The sequence below is a fragment of the Geospiza fortis genome, unplaced genomic scaffold (assembly GCF_000277835.1).
Source record: "Geospiza fortis unplaced genomic scaffold, GeoFor_1.0 scaffold46, whole genome shotgun sequence".
In the NCBI taxonomy this organism is placed as follows: Eukaryota; Metazoa; Chordata; class Aves; order Passeriformes; family Thraupidae; genus Geospiza; species Geospiza fortis.
The window spans coordinates 157,459-163,031 of NW_005054586.1; positions in this window are offsets into that span (position 1 = coordinate 157,459).

A 5,573-nucleotide genomic window follows, 5' to 3' on the forward strand; every position below is an offset into this window, starting at 1 on the left:
GTTCTGATCAAACACGACATTTCATTGTATCTGAGACAAAATGTTTCAGTTTTGGCTCAGGGTGAATTGTACACTATTTAAAAACACAACATTTAACCAAATTTAGCCTCATAATATTTTGTTGAACTCAAAATATTTCCCATCTAAAGTTTCAGAAATAAACCAGTTTTAATTAGGGCAAACCCCACCCTTTTCATTTAGATGTGACTTCTATTCAACACCAACTCACAAAGAGTTTTTGTCAAACTGAAAAATGCACAATTTGGGCACATCAGCTCAACATTTCCTGGGCTGTGGTGGGAGGGGGAGCCACTCTGTGGTCCTGATGTGCACTTTGGGTACTTGATTATTGCCAGGTCTGCCCTGGGCTGCTTTTGTGCCAGGTGCTGTAGAAGACACTAAGAAAAATACTATTATTATTATTATTATTATTATTATTATTATTATTATTATTATTATTATTGTTGTTGTTGTTGTTGTTGTCGATGTTTCACCAACAAAACAAATCAACAAAATTCCCCTCCTTTTCCTTTTTATCTTTGGATTGAGCCATCTTTCTTTTGGCATCCCCATTCCACATGGTCCCAGCAGCTCCAGCTACACTTGAGGCCTGATTTGAGGGACAGGATCAATAACAAAGAGCACCAGAAAGAGATGATCACCCACACAAGATTATAATAACATCATAATATCTGCTCTGGCTCTTTGGTGGCTCCGAAAACGTGCAAGTATGGTTGGGGAGATGGAAAATAATATGAAACACTCACTAACAGCATGTAGCGTAGAAACTCCGAAAACCACCGCAGTCATTGACTCCCAGATGGTCAAATGAACAACATGTTTCTATTCCTGTATTTAATTAAATCTTAATTATGCCACCAACAGGGTTCAAAACAGCGTTATGAAACAGCTCTCATGAATAGCAGGACACGATTGGCTGAGGGGGCTTTGAACTGGGGTAATTATCTCCCCCAAAAAAGCGCTGACGGTGGGGCCGCGCCGGCCCTCTGCCAGGCAGCCCGGCGCACCAGGGCTGGAAGGAAACGTGTGGAGATAAACCCAGCCCAAGGTACGGGGCTGGGCAGAGGAGACGCAGATGCCAAACTGCCAGCTGGGAGCAGCTGGGAGGTGCTGGAGTGCCAGGGAGGCTCCCCACACCTGGGCCGGCCGCGCTCAGCCTCTCACCTTCGCCGCTGCTGAAGAAAAGGGACCGACTCTAATTTAATTCTTCCACCAGCCAGTCACGTGGGTAATTAAAAGCAGCTGCCTGAAATATTCCTTTGATTTATCTTCTTCTGTCGTTGACAGAGGGCCTTTATGAAAAAGAAATATTTTGGAGGATCTTTCTCTTTCATTTTTAATATGGCAGCTAAAAAACCCAAAAGCACTTGTAAGAGCACTTTCCCAAGGAGTTCAGCTTTTTGCTTCCCTGAGCAAGGGGCTGGGAAGGCTCATCCTGAATTTATCTCCCAGGATTTTCTCACACCTTTTAATGACATTTCAAGCTCCTCGTCACTTGAAATTCAGACTAGGGATCACCTGCCCCTTCCACACTTAAAAACATCACAGGGAAGAGCTACTGCGTATCTGAGAGCATCCGAGGTTCACCCATCCCACAAGGCACAGGTTCCAGAAAAACACAAAAGACCTTAAAAAAAACATTGCCAGATTCAATTTTTATGAAAGTTTCCCTTCTTTGGCAGTATTTTTATTGGGAGGCACTCACAACATCTCCAGCACTGGTCTGAAAAGATAATTTTTGTGTGCAGATCAGCAAAGGGCAAAAGAAGGAAAATGAAGAAATAATTGTATTTTAATTTTTTTTCCTTTAATGTACTAAAATTTAAGCCATTCCTGTGAAAATTCAGTAGGAAAAGGATGCAGTGCAATTCATGGGTGGTTACATGAACTCTCTGGGTTTTTATGGAGGTGGGCAGAGAGAAGGCAGAGAACAGGGCTCTGTGTGGATTTAAAATTTAAAATAAAAAATAAAAATAAAGAGAGGAAGAGAAAGAAGAAAGAAAAATGAAAAGAGAAAGAGAAAAGGAAAGTTAAAAAAAATGAAAAAAGAAAAAAAAGAGACAGAAAGAAAGAAAAAGAGAAAGTTACAAAACTGCCCGCAGTCAAAATTTTCTTCCCTAAATCCATACTTTGTGAGGGTTCGATTTTTTTTGTGAAAATTACATATTTTATATATATTATATTAAAATTATGTATTTTAGATATTTTAAGTGAAGATTATAAATGTGCAAGGAAAGGCTTTAAATTTTAAAAATTTTTACCTCCTCTGCCCACCTTTGGAGGCATTTTTCCAGATGAATTCAAATTTCTAGGTAAAAGAGACCCCTTCCAGAAAAACACTTGATAATGCAAAAAAAATTCATTGGATGAGGGGAATTGACTTCACCAGGGAACTTATCCCAATTTGAATGTTCTGTTGGGTTGGGTCAGCTGAATTTAGGATTAAAAAAAAACCAACCTGCATTGGAAAGGCAAATGTTCTTTGGGAAAAAGAAGAATGGGAAACTCTTGGAAGAAGTCTTGGCTGGGGACACTGCTGGAGACCATGGAAGTCTCCATGGAAGTCATCCCACCCCAAGCTCTGGATGCTCCTCAGCATCTCCCTTTGGGAAGTACCCACTCAGGGATGGAGGAACTGCTGCCACCACCTTGCTCAGGTGATAAAGTCCCTGGGAAAAGTGTGCATGGAAGCCTTTGCTCCCTTGAATTTCCATTCTGGGATGAAATCTTACCCACACATGCCCAGTGCTCCCATTTCCTGCAAAATCCCACTGGATTTCCCGAGACAAGAGCATTTTTCACACCCCTTACTCACACTCTTTTTATCTTCAACCTAATTTTTACCCATTCATCTCAAAAGGAGAGCACAGTTTTGCTCGGGCTTTCCTTTTTTTTTTCCCCAGTGAGGCCTCCCTCTGCCTGAAATCCCCAAAATCGCTGACACAGTGCGCTCCTCCAGGAATCCAGAGCCTTTCCCACTGAGTTACAAGCTGCCAAGGAGGCTATATTATAACAAAAGCAGTTTTTATATCCTCCTGTAGGCAGAAAACTGGAAACCGCCACGAAATGTGCATTATCCGAAGGGGATTTGTTGATGGATAGAATCAACTTATTTAGGAAATTTCCAGCTGATCTGTAAACACGGCCCAGGGAAGGATGGAGACAGCAACAGTGGTGCAGGCAGTGTCTGAACCCTCTTGGCCTCTATCCTGGGACTTAATACCTTAATAACTTGTCCTTATGAGTCACTGCAGGGAAGGAGCCAGCACTGCTCTTGTCACACTGGGTCAGTGGACTGAAAGGCTGTCACGGGCTGAGCAGCTCAGGATGGGGCTGGGTGAGACATGTCCAGCCTGCCAGGGATGCTGCTCTTTGCTTGTTTAGGGGATTGAAAGGAAAAACAGCACAGGGGGAAATAAAAGAGTAGGTAAAGATAAAAAGGAAGAGGAAGGGAGTGATAAATTTTAGGCAAACACCTCAGTGAATTGTCTCACCAAAGTTCTCCAGGTCCAAGAGATCAAACATTCCCGTCTGGCATTAAAGTTCTGGATTAAATCAGTGAAGAGCTCTAATGGCTCCCAGGAGGCCAAGCCTGAATTTTCACCAGACCAGCAGGGTTTGGTCCATCCCAGATTCTCCCAGCTGTACAAAGGAATGCCCACAGGTTCTGCCTCTGCACCCAACAGGAACCTGAGAGGCAAAATGCAAGCTGTGACAGCAAAAAGATCTGGCAGCAAATGACCACAACCGACAGAGGGTTAAAAATCAGGGTGAGGGGTGATTTTCTTTCTGCCTTTTGGCTCTGCGTCACAGGCAACGCAATTTTTGCAGGCTGAGCTACGGTCACACAAATCCACTCCCTCCACTCGCTTGCACTGATCTCCCTGAGCAGAAGCTGATAGGAAAAGAAGGAAAGGCTCGGGGAAAGTGTTAGACTGCGCCCATGAGCGAATCCTGCACATCCCAAAACAAACCTGGGAGCAAACAGGTTTCCCTTGGGGGAAAATCATGTCTTTAACATGCAAGATTCGCAGGGTGAACCCAAACTCCCTCTGTAGCCAGCAGAGTGTCTGTAAGAGCTGCACCTTGCGGGTTCCCTGCACCCAGGCCTGCCAAGTGCAGCACAGAACCAGGCTGGGCATGTTGAAGCTGCAGATCCAGGCAGGCTCTCGCAGGGAGATCCATCCCCGCTACGGCTTCCAGCTTCCCAGGACGCCTTATCCCAAACCCTCCCGCCCAGCTCGGCTCCTGGCACGGACGTGGGAACAGGAAGGAGCCCTGCGAAATGTTGGGGTCCCAGCCCACGTCTTGCAAAGACACACCAGGTCTGCCCAGACATGGGGGTCGAGCTTTCCCACCCCAAAAATTCCCCTAGAATGGGGCTTTCCTCTGCAGCTCGCCGCGAACTCCGTTTCCTTGCCAAGAGTGGGGATAAGAGGGGAAAGGATCTGTCATGCACTACCCCCCTCCCAAGATCATTCATCCTTCCTTTCTGTAAAAAGTTAAAAAAAGGGGAGAGAACCAGGAATCACTTGATAATATAGTTTAAATATATCTGTTTTTTCCCCGATTTTCTCTGCTTTATCCCCTTTCTGCTGACAGGGAGAGCTTCCCAAAAGAAAAGCAAAAGGGAACAGAGTAAAGGAATTAAAGAATTTGTCCCCAGAAATATTTGTCTGCTTTTCTCCTAAACCTCAGAGACTTTTATGTGACTATTTCGAAATGAAGATTTGGAAGGAGTTCTTTTAAAGAAGACATAAAAATACAAGAAAGTAAGATTTCTTCCATATGTAATTGTTCCCCAAAAAGAATGTGGGAGACCTGAAAGAAACTGGGAGTTTCACATTAATTTCCAAATTAAAAATGTAGACATATCTACATTTCATTACTTCCTCGTGGTGAGAAACACTGAAGAGAAAATATGAGAAAACTGCAACTTGCAAGAAACAGCAATCAGGATTTTTTGTGTGAGGTGTATTTTCCAGAAAAAACATTTTTTTAAAAAGGAAAAAAAAAAGAGAGCGAGAACAAATCTTATCAGTGACATGTTTTGGTCCCTGCTATCCAACAGCCTCTTGAATTTTAACCCCAGAGATTTGAATCTAGGTCAAGAGTCCGCCCATCCTCCTCCCCCGGCGCAAGACCGAGCCTATCATTCCTCAGGTTAGAAATGCCTTTTGCAAAACCCTCCTTGGGTCAGCGATGAGACCGAGCTCAAGGCCAATTCATATTCCATATGAATCGCTGGTCCATTCCCGGTGACACTGGCCAGGATATCAAATATACCCCAAAACCGGCCTGCTTGATGATATTTAAAACATATGGCACGGCCACAGGCCCGGCATTCCCATAGCTTCACGTGTGCCTGTTACTGATACGCTGGGCTCTATAATGAAAATATTGGGACACGTTGGATCGCTGGCCCCCTCCCCCTCAGCTCTGCCTGCAAGGATTTCATCACATGTCTGCTCCGCTCCGCTTTTGGGATTTATCTCCAAGTGCTCCGTGCCGGGCAGATGTTTGCTTGCAAATCGCTCTGCACCAGCCTCGCC